Source organism: Macrotis lagotis, chromosome 4 (genome assembly GCF_037893015.1).
Source record: "Macrotis lagotis isolate mMagLag1 chromosome 4, bilby.v1.9.chrom.fasta, whole genome shotgun sequence".
In the NCBI taxonomy this organism is placed as follows: domain Eukaryota; kingdom Metazoa; phylum Chordata; class Mammalia; order Peramelemorphia; family Peramelidae; genus Macrotis; species Macrotis lagotis.
The window spans coordinates 230,160,583-230,181,821 of NC_133661.1; the positions used below are offsets into that span (position 1 = coordinate 230,160,583).

At 38.3% G+C, this 21,239-nt stretch overlaps 1 long non-coding RNA gene across 2 annotated transcripts in view; it reads left to right on the top strand.

Moving 5' to 3' along the window:
- Positions 1-21,239, top strand: part of LOC141522272 (uncharacterized) — a 43,966-nt gene that overhangs the window by 12,778 nt on the left and 9,949 nt on the right. For both annotated transcript variants that reach the window (XR_012478177.1, XR_012478176.1), the window contains exon 2: positions 1,478-1,687. This is a non-coding gene — a long non-coding RNA (uncharacterized LOC141522272). The remainder of the gene's footprint in view (positions 1-1,477; positions 1,688-21,239) is intronic.

Sequence of the window (21,239 nt, forward strand, 5' to 3'; positions counted from 1 at the left end):
GGAAAATGGTCTGGAATCTTAATGGAAATAATGACATGTAAAACAAAATAGGAATGAGACAGGAAAGGCACATATAGACCACTAATTACATAAAATATAAAGTAATGATCATCAATTACTTATTTAAAAAAGATTTTATTTATTTTTAATTTTACAATTTTTTCCCTCTAATCTTGCTTCCCTCCCCCCTACCCCCACAGAAGGCAATCTGTTAGTTTTTACATTGTTTCCATGATATTCATTGATCTAAGTTGAATGTGATGAGAGAGAAATCATATCCTTAAGGAAAAAAAATAAAGCATAAAAGATAACAAAATTACAAAATAAGGTAACAGTTTTTTTTAATTAAAGTTAATAGTCTTTGGTTTTGTTCAAACTCCACAGTTCTTTCTCTGGATACAGGAATGAGCAAGTCCATTAAAGTTGATCATCAGCCCCATGTTGCTGTTAGAGTGTACAGTGTTCTTTTGGTTCTGCTCATCTCACTCAGCATCAGTTCATGCAAATCCTTCCAGGCTTCCCTGAATTCCCATTATCTCCTGGTTTTGAATAGGACAATAGTGTTCCATGACATACACATACCACATTTTGTTAAGCCATTCCCCAATTGAAGGATATTCACTTAATTTCCAATTCTTTACCACTACAAACTATGAATATTTTTTGTATAAGTGATGTTTTAACCCTTTTTTCCATAATTTCTTCAGGGTATAGACCAGTAGTGGTATTGCTGGAATCATCAAAATTATTTTTGAAAAATAGAAAAGTAAATTAATATTGCCAATTGTGTTTTATTATCCACTGTGAAGAATCACATTTTGGCTTGGGAATGCAGGTATAGAAAGAAAATAGAGAATTATTAAAAGAAGTTACAATACAAAAGAAAGTAATAGGAAAGTGAAGACGAGATTAAGGAAAAACCAAGTAGATTATTAATTAATCTTGGCAGGCCAGCTACCAGGCTCAGCAGAAGTCTGGAAAGTTGAGTGACTTGGCTTAACCAAGCTGCACAGAAAGGCCCATGGAGCTCCATGTGGATTAAAGACGAGCCACAGAAAGAACCATCCTTCTGGATGGGAAACTGGAAGAAGCAAGAGAGCTTGAAGGGACAGCACTTCCTGTTAAATACCTGTTAATGATCCTTGAGACCCACAGCTGTGAGATAACAAGGACAAAGGTCTCCAAGACCCTCTTGCTCCTCTGTTGTTTTGCAGTACTGCTGGCTTGGTATCTTAGGACATCTTCATTTTCCTACTTTTGTGTTTGCCCAAGAACTGGCTCATCCTAAGATAACAGGATATATAGCATAATTGTAAAGATAAGGAAGTATGCCAAGAATTTGGACAAACAACTTTATTATCCTTTTGTATGGTTGGCTCTCACTGATTAACTCATGGGATATGTTTGTGCTGTCCACGGGCATTGGCAAGATATGTAGAGGTGAAGTATACTGAATAAAGTGGTCTTTTGTTCCTAGGAAAAGAGTCTCCTGTCTCTCATCTTTTCACTGTAGCTGAGAACAAGTTCTTTGCTGGTCAAAGAACTCAAAGTAGTTGGTGCACAGTTTCATTTCACTTGGTGCCAAACGTGGTAGGGGAAGATCATCAAGGGACTTCAACCACAGGGCAGATCAGCCTCCATCAATCCAGGAGGTCTCCGGCTACAGCCCTGTGTATGGACTGGTGAGGTAAGAATATTCTTATCGTGGGAGAAGTATTAGGAGTTTCAGATAAAGACACGCACATAAGATTATTATATAAAGCCTTAAAGAAACAGGATTGTACAGTACAAATCAGAGATATTAGGAAATATTTAGAAGTAGTGTATAAAGCATCCCCCCTGGGTGCTAGAAAGAACGCCCAGTGACATGAATGATTGGATCATAGTAGGGGAACAAATGACTGAACTTCATAAGCATGAATCAGTCACTGAAGGAATTTTTTTATGCATAATTTGGTTAGACCTGTTTATGCAGATGAATCGAACTTACAATGCCCTAGGAAGTTTAACACAGAAATGCAAACTTCTGTTCCTAGGTCTGGTCAAGAGAAGCCCAGCTCTCTGGTCCTTAACAACTTACTGTATCCGGATTTGGGTCCATTTAAAAATGAAAGAGAAAGGGTTAACAAGGAAACAATGGATAGATTAGAAAAAGAAATCAGTGGAAAAATGCAGTCAGTTGACTATGCTTTTAATAGGTCAAAAGCTGGTTGAGAGCTTTATGAACAAACCCATAGACAGCCCGAAAGAGTTCAAGAAATCATTAATTAGTACAGAAAATAAGGAATTAGGCTTATCACCTCTTAAAAGGGGGTTATTTCAGGCACTACAACAGGGAGAAAACCTCATGGGTTTGGAAATAATGATGCCTGTCTTAGAAGACACTCAAGTGGATCCTAATACTGGACAACAAGCTTGAATCAGAAGACATAATGTGGTTCTTATTAGTCAAATAAAAGAGTTAAAGAAGGCAGTTAAAGAATATGGGGTGAAATCACCATATGCACATTTGCAGTTAAAAAATTTGGAAACTTATGTTCTTTCACCAAATGATTGGAAGGTAGTAAGGCTTGTCTAACACCTGGTGAAGCAGTAGCATGGATGTAAGAATTTATGAAGCATTGCAGGAATGTCACAGCTTCATTAAATCTGGGTAATCTAATGAATGGTAACACATACTTTGAGCAAATGACAGGAAATGGACAATATTATACAGAAGGTCAGAAGATCACCTATACTTTGGAAATTTATGAAAGACTTGCAAAATGTACAATAGAGGCTTGGGGTAGGGTCCCTGTATCTGGAGAAAGTAAAAAAACCCTTTGCCACTATAATACAAAAACCTGATAAACCTTTTGTTGACTTTGTAGCCAGAATGCAGGATGCTGTAGCTAAGAGTATGGGGGACACCTTGGGTACAGACACTCTATTGAAACAACTGGTAAGAAATAATTGTAACACAGACTGTAAAAAAGCCTTAATAGGGAGCAGACGGGATGCTTCATTGGAAGAGATGATTCAGAGGTATTCTAGCATAGGCTCTGCAGCATATGAAGCAGAAATCATGGCTCAAGCTATGACTAGGGGCTTTAATAAAAGTAGCATAAAATATTTCAAGTGTAGCAGGATTGGACACATAAAGACTGCTGTGATAAAGGAGGAGGGAATAGACCAACCAAACCCTGTCCTAAATGTAAAAAGGCAGGACATTGGGAAAGTGAATGCCATTTAAACTCAATGTTGGGCCACATCCCATTTGCCCAGGAAAACAAATGGGGAATGTTAGGGGTAGAAATGGAAGTGAATCAAGAGACAAAAGAATTAAGACAGAAATATAAGTTTACCTCTCACAGGAAACAATTTTAATTGATCTTCCTTCCCAAGGGAATTATTTAATCAGGGCCAATACTATAGTTCTTTTACCCATACAAGAAATTTGAACAGATAATGAATATTTAGTAATAAATGCTCCAAGTACAGACTATACTGGTTTATGTGTTCAAGTAGCTATATTAAAAGGAAAAGAGATTTCGGTTTTTAATCCCTTACAAAATCATATAGAAATTGATGATAATCAGGTAGTGGCCCAAAGGAGTATTACTTACTAAGATCAGTAAGTCACACACATTAGGAATGTTTGCTGAAAGGATTCAAGCCTCAAGACCAATGATTATTATAAAAGTAGGAAAAAGAAACTTTAAAGGGATGCTAGATACTGGTGCTGATAAAACTATTTTTCCAATTAGCATTTGGCCTCATAATTGGCCTCTGGAGGCTACAGATAATCAGCTTTTTGGGTGTAGGTGAATTACAGGACACTTAGATATCAAAGTATTATTTAGACTGGGAACTTAAATAAACAAGGTAAAATTGGACCTGATGTGGTACAAGGGCTTCCCAATGATTTTATGGGGAAGGGACTTGCTCACACAAGTGGGACTCAAAGTCTTGACGGATTTTTCTTAGGGGCCACTGTAGAAAAGGAACAAAAAGAACAATTGATGCCTCCTAAGATAAAATGGAAGTCAGATGAGGCTATCTGGATAGCCTCTGGATAGATCAGTGGCCCCTTAGTTCAGAAAAAATATAGGCTCTAGAACAAATTATTAAAGAACGGCTTGAGAATGGGTATATAAAGGAAAGTACCAGACCATGGAATTCTCCAGTCTTTGCTATTAAAAAGAAATTGGGAAAATAGAGGATGCTTACTAATCTCAGGGCTGTAAACAATTCTATGGAATTCTATGGAAAAGAACTATAGTAATGCTGGATTCCCTTGTGCCAGCATTATTCCAGAAAATTGACCTTTATGGGTAATTGCTGTTAAAAATTGTTTTTATTCTATATCCAAGGATGCTATTAAATTTACCTTCTCTATACCCTCTGTTAATTTAAATTCACCCATGAAATGGTTTCAGTGGTGGGTATTGCCACAAGGGATAAAGAACAACCCTACAATGTGTCAATATTTTGTGGAAAAGATATTATAGCCTATCCAAAATACTTTCAAGGATGTTATTATTCTTCATTATATGGATGACATACTAGTGTCTCATCATAATGTTGAACTTTTAGAGATAGTTTTACAGGAATTAGAAAAGGCTTTAGCATGTCACGGTCTCAAAGTAGCTCCTGAAAAAATCCAGAGACATCCACCCATTAATTATCTGAGACAATTGATCAATCCTACAAAAATAAATATTATACCCTCACATTTAGACAAAAACTACTAGGAGAAATACAATGGAAAAGACCAAAAATCTATTTGCCTTATGATACCTTGAAACCCCTATATGAAATGTTAAAAGGTGATCCAGCTTTAAATTCACCAAGAGAATGGACTCCTGAGGCTGTTCTAGCCATTTCTCAGTTCATTGAAACCCTGAAAAACACTTATACCATAAGAATTGATCACAGTATTACACTTGATATTACTGTACTTAATACTCCTTATATGCCTACTGCTGTCATTTATCAAGGGACAGGAATTGCTGAATGGATATATAAGGGTTTAAACCAAGGAAAAACATTGGTTATGTATGCCAGTATGCTAACTCAGATCATACATAAGTGTAATTCCCGAGTATTACAAATTAGTGGAAGAACACCTAATAACACCTACACACTATATTCATTAGATATTATAAAAGGATTTATTGTGGAAGATCCTTTTTGGCAAATAGTTGTTAATAATAAATTTTGTCCTGGGATCCCATTGTTAATGAATCATTATTTCAGATGTGGCCTTGGGATTAATCAAAGATAGTGAAAACAGAACCTGTGCAAAGTTATAATGTTTATACTGATGCCACAAAGAAACATAGGGCCTCTATTTATTTCCCAGCATTGAAATTGTTAAAAATCATAGAAAACTCCTTTTGATTCTACTCAAAAGAACAAACTATGCTACTACTTTTGCTACTTCCATCCCTCATCCCATCAATTTGATTGTAGACAGTCAATATGTAGCAGGTATTATAGCCTGAATAGAAACTGCATTTATTAAACAAAGTGATAATATAATGTTACAATTTTTTTTCACAATTTACAGTCTTCAATTAGGGCACGATCTTATTCTATGTTCTGCATGCATATTTGTTCACACTCAGGGCTGCCTGGTCCCCTTGTTGAAGGCAAATGATATGGCTGATAAACTGTTGGTAGGTGCAGTGGGGGAGGCCTGTGGAGTCCATGAATGGTTTCACCTCTCTGCATGGTCTCTTAGACTTTTATATCATATTTCCAAAGAAGAAGCCAGACAGATTGTAAAATGGTGTGTTCAGTGTGTCTCTTTTCAACCCCCTGATCAGTCCCTGATCCCTAGGAACCCTAGGGGTACCTTCCCTATTTAATTATGGCAAATGGATGTTACTCATGAGCCCTCTTTTGGCAGACAAGTTTGTTCATGTAATGGTGGTCATCTTTTCTTCATTGTCTGGGGAATCAATTAAGGATGTCATTTGTCACTTAATATCCTGTTTCTCTGTTCATGGTATCCCTGCTTCTTTTAAGACTGATAATGGTCCAGCCTATGTTTCTCAGTCTTTCAAGTCATTTTATGAGGAATTTCTTGTGATGCACATAACAAGAATTCCTTACAATCCCCGTGGTCAGGTTATAGTGGAATAGGACCCTAAAGACCTTTCTTCAAAAACAAAAGAAAGGGGAGTTTGAGAGTAAAGCTAGGATAAGAATAGACATGGCATGTTATATATACAATTACCTGACCCTTAATGAAGACCATATTACTCCAGCCATGAAATATCACTATTCTCCCTTAACAAAGAATTATGCCAAGGGACATAAACAAATTGTACAACCAAGGCATGATGAACAGGTTATGTGGAAAAATCATGATGGAATTTGGAAAGGGCCTAACAAAGTTTGAAGAAAAGGGCCAGGTTTTCTTGGTGTTTCTACAGATGAAGGAACTGAATACTGGATTCTTCAACAGAATGCACAGACTGTCTTTGAAGGAACAAAGATGCAAAACACCACAAAGATGATCACATAGAAGGGGAAAAGGAAAACACAAACCCACTATACAAAAAATACTTTTGAGGTCAATGGGACATTTTGTAATGTCACTGGACAAAGATTCTATCCTCCTTGTACTTTGTGATCTAGATACTTGCATTCAGAGTTATATCCACACATGATTAAATGTAGTACATAGTGAGCTACTTGCCTCAAGGACTATGTGTCATGGCACAATGACTCACTTCCTAATGGAACACTTTATCATGGATTCCCTGCTCCATTATACTTGAATAAGGAGGGGAAGACTTTGGGGGAAGGATGGAAAATAGCTATGGTTATGGGATGGAACAAGATCACATGGAAGTATACATCCATATTAATTGTGCATACATTTTGTGAATGATTCAATTTATATTCTTGTTTGGCACCTGATATTTAAAAATGAACTGATAGTTTCATAAGCTCATTTGTTTCTTGGTTAATCTCTTAATGCCTTGCTTTTGTGAACACATAATAACAATATTGTTTGAGTAATTTTTAATACATAAAAACTCATTTGTGTTCCCAAAATGGTTTTAAAAATTATAGTAATTTTAGAGAATCAACCAAAAGCAAGTGAAATAATTAACAACTTTTGCAGAGTTGCAGGATACAAAATAAACCCACAAAATCATCAGCATTTCTATATGTTACAAGCAAAGTGTAGCAACAAGAAATAAAAAAGGGAAATTACTTTAAAAATAACTATAGACATTAGGAAATACATGGGAGTTTACCTTTTAAGAAAACCAGGAACTTCATGAATACAATTACAAAACACTTTTTGTGCAAATAAAATCAGATCTAAAGAACTGGAAAATTATTAATAGCTCATAAGTAAGTCAATATAATAAAAATGACTATTCTGCCTAAATTAATCTACTTATACCTACGTATACTGTTTTACTAATCAAATTAGCAAAATATTTTATAGAGCTAGAACAATACTGACAAAATTCATCAGGAGGAACAAAATGTCAAGAATATCAAGAGAATCAATGAAAAATATAGGGGCAGCTAGTTGGCACAGTGGATAGAGCACCAGCCCTGGAGTCAGGAGTACCTGAGTTCAAATCTGACCTCAGACACTTAATAATTACCTAGCTGTGTGGCCTTGGGCAAGCCACTTAGCCCCATTGCCTTGCAAAAACAAAAAAAAAAACTAAAAAAAGTTGTTTTTACATGTACTTGGGGGAATAAAATAGTATTAAGAAAAATTGATTATGATCCATTATTTTACCTTCAATGATATGTAAATATCATTACACTAGAACATAGCCACATTATTGTGATGGGGAGGAAATTATTATAAACAAACAGGCAAATGTTTTAAAGGGGTTAAAATTAATAGAGAGAATGAAGATTAGAAACAATTTGTAGATTTTAATCTAGATTTTATCTAGATTTTAATAGGCAAGTTTTACAACATTAGATAATAAACATGGCTATTTAGCATAATTATTAGTTTGAATTTATTCCTTCAGTAATTTGTTCACTCATGTACAGAGTAGATAGTGTAATGTGCTTTGTGTGGAGGCAATAGAACATCTAGATTGCAGGACATGGAGTCCCGAAAGACATGATTAAAATTCCACCTGTAATTTGAACTTGCTCTCCAATAAGAACAAATCATTGAATGTTTAACTAAAAACAAATATAGACTGGCTACATTGAGGTAGAAGTACTTTCCACATATGAAACCTCAGGTCAACAAACTTGAAATCCTGTTGTGTAATTCCCACTAAAAATGAAAATTTATATATGTAAAACTTTATATATAAAATCATTTTCTTCACATTATGATGATATCTGATTTACTTAAGTCTCTCACCAAGGACCAAGGTCTTTACAAGCTATTTTTATTGCCATGCATTTTATTTTCTAGGGAAATATTGCCCATAATTTTCCATTATTCTGTAACACATGAATTTATAATTGAAGTCAACATTGCTCTTGGCTGCCATATATTTCTTTTTGGCATAAGGATTATCCTCTTGAACTAGAGATGTTGACAGGAACAGGTCAATCACAGTAAGAAATTACCTCCATTATGCTTTATATTTTGTCCCCTCTACCCCATCTCTGATCTTAAGACTTCTAATTCAATGGTTCAAATATTAAATAAATGATGTCTGCTTAAGTCATTTCCATTTACATACTTCTCTGGCATGAAGAAATGAGAGGGAAGTTGAACTTCCTTTAAAATTGTCCTCTAAATATATATTCTATCAGAAATTCTTTCTAAAAGTAAATCTGATACAGTTACTTTTGAGTTAATATTATACTTATAGAAAGGAACTGAGCAGCTAGTTGGTCCAGTAGAGTGCTGTCCTAGAACTGAATTCATATCTGGTCTCAAATACTAACTGTGACCCTGGGTAAATCACTTAACCTTGTTTGCATCAGTTTCTTTATCTGTAAAATAAGAAGGAATGGCAGACCATTCCAGTATCTTTGCAAAGAAAACATCAAAGGGAATGTTAAAGTGTCAGATACAACAAATCAACTAAAGAACAAATAGAAAGGGATTATTGTCTAGGGAGTTATCATTTCAGTAGGCAGTGCCTAGGCTAGGTCAAATTTCAAGCTAGGTCTGATGGGCTGCTTTAGAGGTATAAGATCATTTAGCAAGGAACAGTTTTTTTTTTTTTTTTTGCAAGGCAAACGGGGTTAAGTGGCTTGCCCAAGGCCACACAGCTAGGTAATTAGTAAGTGTCTGAGACTGGATTTGAACCCAGGTACTCCTGACTCCAGGGCCAGTGCTTTATCCACTGCGCCACATAGCTGCCCCGGAACAGTTTAGCATTTTTAAAGCATTCAAGATATTATGTGGAGGACTTCCAGTAAAAGTCAGTCTCTTCTGGGTGAAAGGGGAATATAACCCAGAATAGAAGGGAGAACTGGAAAACCATCAGGAGACTCTAGCCACAGATCAGCTCAGAAAGATGTAGTCCCCTTTTTCCCCCATGCAGAAATATGTATTGTTAGTGGAACAGGATGAGGTCACACATAGGATATGGGTTATCTTCCAGGTCTAAAAAATACTGAATCCTCTTAGGCCAGCATTTTATATGCCCAGTGACCAAAGGTTTCCAACTTTCTTTGGTCCCCATACCCCTTGGTCCTCCATAAACTATCCAGGGCTCCTTATGAAAGTCAATGGGGGGGGGTGGAGCCAAGATGGCCATAGGAGAAGAGCCTCTCTTAGGTGCTCTCTCAAAACTCAAAATAAGGGCTCTAAATTTTCAAGAGACAGAACCCACAGAGGGATCCAGTGAGGCAGTTCTCCAGCCCAAGGTAATCTGGAAAATAGTGGGAAGGCTCCACTCCACAGGGTTAGAGAGGTAGCCCAACAGAGTGAAGGAACTCCAGCCTCCTGGAGGCAGCCCCAGAGTGCCTGGGAGCCATGGCTCATGGCAGCAGGGACAGTTTCCTGACCTACATTCTGGGGAGCACCGGGTACAACTTGGAAGATGGGGGGGGGAACACCTCTGCCAGAGTGAGCAATGAAATCCAGCCTTCAGGGCACTCAGTGAGCAGCTTGGCTCACAGCCACAGCCCAGATCCAGGAAACAGAAACAGGAGGAGCCGGTAAGCAGGAGCCTCCAGACAACTGAACTTTGAGTGCTCAGCCTAGGTAGGGGAGCTGAGAGAGACTTCTGAGGTCTGTTCTCTGTACCTGGAGCAGGAATCTGGAGCTCTGACCACATTCAGATCCTGATCACAGTCTAGGCCCCCCCACAGAACAGCAGGACACCCCCTCACCTCAGCCCTGTGCCAGAGGGGTGTGCTTGTGGTCATTCACATATTGGGGGGAGACAGGGCTTCACACACTGAGATCCTTGTGTGTGGGGGTGTTCCAATAATACTCAAAAGCTCAGGAAGCACCTCACAATCAGGCATAGGCTGTGGAAATGAGTAAAAAGAGAAAAAAGAGGAACACCATTGAGAAATACATTTTCTATGATCCCAAGAAGGATCAAAATACTCAATCTGAAAATGAGGAAGTACAAGCTCCTGTATCTAAAGACTGCAAAAAAAAAAAAAAATGGAAATTGAGCTCAGGCTATGACAGAACTCAAAAGAGATTTTTAAATCAAGTAAGGGAGATAGAAGAAAAATTGGGGAAAGAAATGAGAGAGATGCAGGAAAATCATGAAAAAGAAGTCAGCAGCGTAGTCAAGGAGATCCAAAAAAATGCTGAAGAAAATAACATGTTAAAAACCAGCACAGGTCAAATGGATAAAACAGTTAAAAAAGTCATTGAGGAGAAGAATGCTTTAAAAAGCAGAATTGGACAGATGGAAAAAAGAAATAAGAAAGCTCTCTGAGGAAAAAAAAAATCCTTCAGATGTAGACTGGAACTAAAGGAAGCTGCTGAGTTTATGAGAAATCAAGACACAATACTTCAAACCAAAAGAATAAAAAATTGGAAGAAACTGAAACATCTCATTGAAAAAATCACTGATCTGGAAAAACAGATTCAGGAAAGATAATTTAAAAATTATTAGAACACTTGAAAATAACAATCAGGAAAAGAGCCTTGACATCATTTTAAAAGAAATCCTACAGGAAAATTGCCCAAATATTCTAGAAGCAGAGGGCAAAATAGAAATTGAGAATATCCACCAATCTCCCCTGGAAAGAGATCCAAAAAAACCAACCCCCAGGAATATTATTGCCAAGTTTCAGAACTCCCAAGTCAAAGAGAAAACATTACAAGCAGCCAGAAGGACAATTTAAATATCATGGAGCTGCAGTCAGGATCACACAGGACTTAGAAACAACTACATTAAAGGCTCATAGGGCTTGGAATATAATATTCCAGAAGGCAAAAGAGCTTGGAATGCAACCAAGAATCAACTACCCAGCAAAACTGAACGTCCTCTTCCAGGGAAAAAGAACCAGGGGAATTTCAAATGTTCCTGTTAAAATGGCCAGAGCTGAAAAGAAATTTTGGTTTGCAAATACAGGACTCAGGTGAAGCATAGAGAGCATATGAGGGACTTAATGATGATGAAGTATATGTATTCCTGCATAGAAAAATGATATTGATATTACTCATAAGCAACTTCTCATTTAATAGAGCAGGTAGAAGGAGCTTTTATAGATGAAGTAAAGGAGAGAGATGAATTTGAAGATATAATATATTGTAAAAATGGAGTCAATGACTAAAATGGAAATGTGATGGGAGTAAGAGAAAGGAGAGGTGGAATAGTGGAATAGGCTGATATTTCATATACTAAGATTTTTTTTTATTTTTTTACAATGAGCTATTGCAATGATATGGAAGCAGGAAAGGCGAGGGGGAATGAGAGAACCTTCACTCTTGTCAGAGGTGGCTCAGAGCAGAAACAGCATATATTCAATGGTGTATAGACATCTAGAGTAAGAAGGAGAGAAAAGGAACAGGGGGAACAGGGGATGTGAGTGATGGAGGAGAAGAGGGACCATTGGGGAGAGTGGTCAGATATAACACATTTTCTTTTTTACTCCTTGCAAGGTACTGGGATTGGATGGCTTGTCCGGGACCACAGGGCCAGGTGGTTGTTGGGCCTTAGGGGTGGTATGTGGGCTCGGGGCCTCTTGGCCTGACCAGTGATCAGTCTGCTGTGTCACTCAGCTATACTACAGCACATTTAAGAAGAGGGACAGAGTGAAAGGAGAGAGGAAATATAGTATATGGTAGTGGGGAAGTATGAATGGAGGGAGTTGTGATCAGCAATGGCAACAGTGGAAAAATATGGAAGTAGCTTTTGTGATCGACTTATCCTAAAGAATGTGATCTACCCGCAACAGAGTAGTGGTGGAACACAGTCTGAAGAACATTTTTTATTATTTTTTATTATTATTTTTTGGGGGGGTTGCAGGGCAAATAGGGTTGGGTGGCTTGCCCAGGGTCACTCAGCTGGGTGGTTTTGGGTGTCTGAGGCTGGATTTGAGCCTAGGTGCTCCAGGCTCCAGGGCCAGTGCTCTGTCCACTGTGCCACCTAGCCACCCTTAATATTATCATCATCATTATTATTATTGTTATTGTTATTATTATTATTATTATTATTATTATTATTATTGTCTTTGCAGGGCAATGGGGTTGGGGTGGTTTTCCCGGAGTCACACAGCTGGGTGATTGTTGGGTGTCTAGGGCCGGATTTGGACTTGGATGCTCCTGGCTCCAAGGCCAGTGCTTCGTCCATTGCTCCACTTAGTTGCCCTTATTATTATAATTATTTTTTTAATTTTAATTTTTTTCTCTTTATTGCTCATGGAGGTCTATATTTTGGGGGGTATTATGTTTACTCTTAAACAAGAATATTTTAGTAATGTATAAAAAAGCATCATTTGTACAAAAATAAAAATATAAAATATAAAATAAAAAAGGAAGTCAATCAGTCTAAGCATTTATGAAGTTCCTATATGGGCCACATACTGTACTAAGTGATAGTTACAACGAGAGGGGGGGAAATTCCTATTTCTGAGGAGCTCAGAGTCTAATAGGGAGAGACAACATGAAAAGAACTATGTAAAACAAATTATATTCAGCATGAATAGGAGATAATCAACAGAGGGAAGGCACTATAATGAAGAAGGGATAGGATAATCCCACCTGCAAAAACTGAGTTTTTAGTTGAAATTTAAGAAACCCAGGAATGTCAGGCAGTGGTGGTGCAAAAGGAAACCATTCTGCACAAGAGGGACAGTAAGAGAAAAATCCTGGAGCAGAAAGATGCAGTGCTTATTTATTAAATGGCAAGAAAGCCATTGACATTGGATTGAAGAATAAATTCAGGGGTGGGTTGGGGTGGGGGACATAAAATGTAAAATGATGAAAGAGTGTCAGGCTTTGAATTCTAAGCAGAGGGTTTTATATTTGATCTTAGAGGCGATAGGGAGTCATGGAAATTTGTTGAATAAGCAGGTTACATGATTGGACATGTGCTTTAGAAAAATCACTTTTGGGGAGGCTAGGTGGCGTAGTGGATAAAGCACCGGCCTTGGAGTCAGGAGTACCTGGGTTCAAATCCGGCCTCAGACACATAATAATTACCTAGCTGTGTGGCCTTGGGCAAGCCACTTAACCCCATTTGCCTTGCAAAGACCTAAAAAAAAAATCACTTTGATGACTTGTTGAATACCTTCCCAGACACTCCTTTATCCTTCCCCAGGTGAACTTTGGAGGGGCGGGAGACAAGGAAGACATGTTCTCCCTTTGTACACCAAGGTCTCCGTTTATTTACCAAAATACAAATGCTTAAATAAACTCTCCAGTCCCTGGTCCACTCCCACTCCCATGGCACTTAGTAAAACAAGGCTCTGGTGCTCAAGGACACCAGGTGATGAAGTTTCACAGCACTCCCACACACAACAGTACCTAACAATGATTAAGCAAAGGATGGACTGGATCTGGGAGAGATCTGTGGTAGGTAGATCAACCAATGAGCAATTGCAATATCCAGGTGTATGAAGTTGGGAGCCCTCATTGGAGTGGTCATCTCATGTTATGTTCCTGTTAGACTGGTTGCTCAGGAAGTGTTAGGTTCCTGCTGGCTAGCTTATCCTTACCCAGGCAAACATTGAAGAGGTGGGAGACAAGGATGGAAAGTTCTCCAAGTTTTCCATTTATTAAACCAAATGCAAGTGCTTAAATATCCTTCCCAGTCTCTGTTCCACTCCCACTCCTGTGGCACTTAGTAAAATAATGCTCTGGTGCTAAAGGACACCAGGTAATAAAGATTTACAGTACTCCCACACACAACAATTCCTTACATATCCCCCTTTTTTGTTTTTTGAATAAAAATTCCTTAATTCAATTACATAATGAATGCATGAATCCACAGATTTATCCCAGAAGGATGTCATGATTTATGATATTTCCCTTACCATAAACATATGATGATAGATAAGACAAAGAATATATAAGTAACTATTTAACAAATATCAATTTAACATCAAAACAAATGAGATAGTACAAATATCTCTTTCCCAAAAGAAATCATTAAATTATATGCTTCAATATTCCCAAATTCCTTGAAATACAATTTATCTCAATTATATTTTCCTTCTTAACACAAACAAATTCTCAAGACTTATTACAAAATTTAGGTGAATAAATTACTTTCAGATAGTTTTTTTCTCTTTTCAGAACCGCTTGAGGGCAGGAAATCTACCCCACTTTGGGCTGCATTCTCAAGCAACATGACTCCAGTGGAAATGCCCCAGCAGAGGTGGGGGGAGGAGGGGTGTTCCCCATGGCACCTCACTCCCAGCCCTGTCCCTTGTGGGAATGAAGGGTGGAAGGGTCAGGAAGTCTACATTTACTAAACCTTAAAGTCTCATTTAATATAAGTTGAATACAGTTATCAATCAATATTAGGTTAATAAAAGCTTAGCTCACAGTTGAGATCATTTCACAAACTTTGCAACTTAACAAAATTTCAAATGGTATTAAGTGGATAGGCTCAGATCCCAACTACATTTATTACTTAAATTAGATCTTTTTAAGCAATTAAATTCAAAATTCAAACTAAAAGTAGTAACATTTAATTTTGCTTATTTCAGATCTGAATAATACACACACAGGAGTTTAGACAAACACAAACTCAAACACAGAAACAATTCTCTTGTGTTACATTTACCAAGCTGAGATTGGTACCCAATATGAGACTGATGGCCAGTATCGGATCGCAGAATATAGGAACATTTTCCCACCTCTCCAGGCCAGTAGAGAGAGATGTGAAAGAATCCTATTGATGTTTAAATATACATATATACACATAACACACCAAAATATTAGCCATAAGCCATAAGCTATATTCATTCAAAAGGTGAAATCTGAATTTCCCAGTGCCAGAAAAATGTTTTCTTCCCCTTTTTTCTTAACTAATTGACCATGAAGCTTTCAATTCAAAAGCCAATTGCCCAACCCCACCCTCCCCAAACCAGGAAGAAGGCATGGGGGTCCCTTGATTTCCAAAACAAGTTTTTGGGGGAGTCTTGCCCTTCCTGTAGTGAAGCATGCATACCTTCTGAGAGATAAGTTTAAATTTCGAAGTTTTAAAAAGGATGGTTTCCCTTCTCCCTTCCCCCTCCCTCTGCAGAAGGTAGGAGTGGCAGAGAATGAGAGAGAGCATTTGAAATTACTTGAGTTGTTAGCAACAGTACAATTTGGAGTTGTTGCATTTTCTGAACAACAGCCAGCACCATTACAAATTGTTCAATAACATGTAACATTTTTGCTCTCAACACAGGAAGTGCAGTTAGTGTGTATTTCACAGCTTTCTGGTACCGGAGCAAGAGTCATGGCAGGCCTGGTTGTAGGTTGGAGAGTGAAACTCTTTGTGGCTTATGTAGTGGAATTTGTCCTGGGGTCAGGGTCTGCGGCACCTATGAGAAGTCTCTGCAGTTGGTCATAGGTTTTTGGGGTTTGGGTTGCATTTAGCACACATAACACAGTCAGGCAGGCAACAGCAGCCAAAAGGAACTGCAAGCAGGTTCCTGCATCTCATTCATGGCGCTGGTATGAACTGCTGCTGAGGAAGAAGCTCTGTCCTCTTAGGTGCTGTCTTGGAGACTCCACTTCCCATTGGCTCCTCAATGCTGAATACTTATTTGTTTCTTCTTACTTTCGCTTTCCTTCATACCTCCTTATTCCAACTTCCTTAAAATCAGGCCCCTGGTAACAATCAACCTGTTACCTCTCCAAAGTCTTATGCTTCAGAATGTCACCTAGAATTTCTCTTGCTTGTATCTGCTGTTCCTTATCCTGGACTCCACTCAGATAGCTCTGCTTTTGTGTTCCTGTTTGGGCACCATTTGTTATGCTCCTGTTAGACTAGCTGCTCAGGAAGTGTTAGGTTTCTGCTGGCTAGCTTATTCTTACCCAGGCGAATGTTGAAAAGGTGGGAGACAAGAATGGAAAGTTCTCCAAATTCCCCATTTATTAAATCAAATATAAGTGCTTAAATATCCTTCCCAGTCCCTAGTCCACTCCTACGCCATGACACTTAGTAAAAATAATGCTCTTGTGCTAGAGGACACCAGGTAATAAAAGATTACAATACTCTCACGCACAACAGTCCCTTGCAATCTCAGAGGACAGAAGGGGGTATATTTAAAAGATGAAAGAAAGGCAATTTACAGATGAGGAAACCAAAGTGATCCATAGTAATATGGAAAATTGCTCTAAATCACTACTTATTAGAGAAATGCAAATTAAAGCATCTCTGAGGTACCTTTTCATACCTCTCAGACTGGCCAATATGACCAGAAAGGACAATGATCAATGTTGGAAGGGATGTGGGAAATCTGGGACACTTAATACATTGTTGGTTGATGTAGCAATACCACTACTGGGTCTATATCCTGAAGAGATCATGAAAAAGAGTAAAAACATTTCTTGTACAAAAATATTCATAGTGGTGGCAATGAATTGGAAGTTGAGTGAATGTCCATCAATTGAGGAATAGCTTAATAAACTGTGGTAAATGTACATGATGGAACACTATCGTTCTATTAGAAACCAGGAGAGATGGGAATTCAGGGAAGCCTGAAAGGACTTGCATGAACTGATACTGAATGAGATGAGCAGAACCAGAAGAATATTATATACCCTAACAGGAACATGGGGGTGATGATCAACCTTAATGGACTTCTTCATTCCATCAGTGCAGCAATCAGGCACAATTTTGGGGCATCTTTGATAGAGAATGCCATCTGTATCCAGAGAAGGAATTGTGGAGTTTGAACAAAGACCAAAGACTATTACCTTTAATTTAAAAAAAATTTATCTTACTATGTGACTTTTGCTATCTCTTATACTTTTTTTCCTTAAAAATATGATTTCTCTCTCCTCACATTCAATTTAGATCAATGTATACCATGGAAACAATGTAAAGATTAACAGACTGCCTTCTGGGGGGGGGATTGAGATTAGGGGGGAAATTACAAAATTCAAAATAAATAAAAATTTTTAAAAAAGGTAAAATTGCAAGGTCTTGCTAATAGATAGGATGGGGTTGAGGCAGGGGAAGGGGAGAAGATAATGAGTCTAGGATGATATCTACATTGTGGACCTCCAGACCTGGGTGGATGTTGGTGTCCTTGATAGTAATAGAGAAGTTTGGAAAGGGGGAATTGAGAGAAAAGATGGGTTTAATTTTAGAAATATTGAGTTTATGATGTCTAATAGATAATTTGAGATTGGAGATCAATAGACTGGTTAGTCTGGATAAATAGATTTGATAATCATCATCTTAGGGATGATAACTGTATTCATGGAAGTTGATAAGATCATCAAGTAAAGTAGTATAGAGAAAGAAAAGAAGAGGTCCTAGGACAAAAACTCTGTGGGATACCTATATAAGTGAGCATGTTTCATCAAAGGAAAATGAAGAGTGGTCAGATAGGAGAAAAACCCAGGAAACTGTGATAACCTAGAAATATGGAGAGAAAAGAGTATCAGAGAAGAGAACGATTGACTATATAAAAAATTTGAAAGAACATAAGGATCGAGAAAATGCTATTAGATTTATCAATTAAAAATAATTAGTAGTTTTGAAGAATGTAACTTCAGTAGAGTGAAGAGATCAGAAGTAAAACTGGAGAGTTATAAATAAGAGAAGACACAGAGGGAACTATTGTAGATGGATTTCTCAAGTAATTTAACTGCAAAAGAGAAGAGTTAAGGAATGATAGTGGAGATGGCAAGAGCAAGTCAGGTTTTCTGAAGGTTGGAGAAGTATCAACATGTTTATAGAAAGTACAGACTTTCCTCTGTCCTCTGCCCCTGGAACAGCACTCTGGGGCTCTGACCACATTCAGATCCTGATCGAAGTATAGGCCCCCCCATAGAACAGCAGAGTCCCCCTCCACCTCAGCCCCGTGGCAGAGGGAGGTGCTTATGGTCATTCACAGACCAGGAGGGAGGACAGAGCCTCACACACTGAGACACTTGTGGGAGTGCCCCAAAAGCTCAGGAAGCACCCCTAAACCAGGCCCAGGCTGGGAAAATGAGCAAGCAGAGAAACAAAAGGGAGACTATTGAGAAATATTTTGCATATGAGCCCAAGAAGAATCAAAATACTCAGTCTGAAGATGAGGAAGCACAAGCTCCTGCATCTAAAAACTCCAAGAAAAACAGAAATTGGGTTCAGGCTATGACCAGAGCTCAAAAAAGACTTTGAAAATCAAATGAGGGAGTTAGAAGAAAAACTGGGAAAAGAAAGGAGAGAGAGATGGAGGAAAAACATGAAAATGCAGTCAGCAGCCTAGTCAAGGAAATCCAAAAAAATGCTGAAGAAAATAGCATGCTAAAAACCAGCTTAGGTCAAATGGATAAAACAGTTCAAAAAAGTTATTGCGGAGAAGAATGCTTTAAAAAGCAAAATTGGCCAGATGGAAAAAGAGATAAGAAAACTCTCTGAGGAGAACAAATCCTTCAGACAAAGAATGGAACTCAAGGAGATAAATGAATTTACGAGAAACCAGGATTCATTACTTCAAAACCAAAAAAATGAAAAATTAGAGGAAAATGTGAAACATCTCATTGAAAAAACAACTGATATGGAAAACAGACTTAGGAAAGATAATTTAAAAATTATTGGAATACCTGAAAGTCATGATCAGGAAAAGAGCCTTGACATCATTTTCAAAGAATTACTACAGGAAAATTGCCCTGATATTCTAGAAGCAGAGGGCAAAATAGAAATGGAGAGAATCCACTGATCCCCCTGAGAAAGAGATCCCAAAAAACCAACCCCTAGGAATATTATAACCAAGTTCCAGAACTCCCAAGTCAAAGAGAAAATATTACAAGCAGCCAGAAGGACACAGTTCAAATATCATGGAGCTGCAGTCAGGATCACACAGGACTTAGCAGCAACTTACATTGGAAGCTCATAGGGCTTGGAATATAATATACCGGAAGGCAAAAGAGCTTAGAATGCAACCAAGAATGAACTACCCAGCAAGGCTGAATGTCCTCTTCCAGGGAAAAAGATGGACTTTCAATGAACCAGGGGAATTTCAAATGTTCCTGTTGGAATGGTCAGAGCTGAACAGAAGGTTTGATCTTCAGATACAGGATTCAGGTGAAGCATGGAGATTGGAGGAGAGGGGGGAAATATGAGGGACTTAATGATGATGAACTGCATGTATTCCTGCATAGAAAAATGACACTGAGAATACTCATATGAACCTTCTCAGTTAACAGAGCAGGTAGAGGGAGCTTTTATAGTTGAAACACAGGAGAAAGCTGAATTTGAATATAAAATATGGTGTAAAAATGGAGTCAATAGAAAAAAGGGAAATGTAATGGGAGAAAGAAAAAAGGAGAGGGGGAATAGGCCAAGATATCTCATATAATAAAGTTTTTCTTTATTAAAGTGAGCTATTGCAATGATATGGAAGGGGGGAAAACAAGGGGGAATGAGGGAATGTTTGTTCTCATCAGAGGTGGTTAGGAGAGGAAACAGCATATATATTCAATGGGGCATAGGCATCTGGAGTAAGAAGGAGGGGGGGACAGGGGGAAGGGGGTGATGTGAGTGATAGAGGAGAGGATGGACCATGAGGGGAGAGTGGTCAGATATAACACATTTTCCTTTTTACCTCTTGCAAGGGGCTGGGATTGGATGGCCTATCTGGGACCATAGGGCCAGGTGGATGCTGGGCCTAAGGGGTGGTATGGGGGCTCAGGGCTTCTTGGCCCCAGGACCAGGGATCTGTCTGCTGTGCCACTCAGATATCCTACAGCAGAGTCAGAGTGAAAGGAGAGAGAAAATATAGTACATGGTAGTGAAGAAATACACAAGGAGGGAGATGCAATGACAATGGTGGAAAAATATGGAAATAACTTGCGATGGATTTACCATAAAGAATGCGATCCACCCATGACAGAGTTGTTGGTGTTGGAACAAAGACTGAAGCACATTTTTTATTATTATTATTTGGGGTGGGTTGCAGGGCAAATGGGGCTGGATGGCCTGTCTGGAGCCACATAGCAGGATGATCTTTGAGTATCTGAGGCTGGATTCAGACCTGGGTACTCCTGGCTCAAGGGCCAATGCTCTGTCCACCACCCAGCCACCCCTACTATTATTACTATTTTATTTTGGGTCTTTTTTTTTCTTTTTTTTGGTTTTTGCAGGGCAGTGGGGTGGGTTGGCTTGCATGTCACACAGCTGGGTGATTGGTGTATGGGGCTGGATATGGGCTCCAGTGCTTCTGGCTCCAGGGCTGGGGCTCCCTCTGTCCATTGCGCCACCTGGCCATGCCTACAATTATTACTATTTTTTTTTTAATTTTAATTTTTTTCTCTCCCCTTTACTTTATCACTCAAGTGAATCTATATTTTGTGGGGGGGGGAGTATTCTGTTTACTCTTAAACAAGAATATTTTATTAATGTATAAAAAACATTATTTGTACAAAAAGAGAATAAATAAATATTACAAAAAGAAAGTAATGACTTTCTAAAGACATTAGACAAGGAAAAATTGAAGCTAAATGAGAGTAGAAATGATAAAGGGAACAATTTACTGAAAGAAATGTGATGGAACAGGATCACTTGTGCAGGTAGAAGGGGTTACCTGTGTGAGGAGTAGGGATGTGCTTTCACATGAGACAGGAGTGAAAGAGGAGATGGTAGCAAAGATAACTAAATGATGAGGAAGGGAAAGGAGAGAACTTTGAGGATGGTCTCAGTTTTTTCAGTAAAATGAGGCAA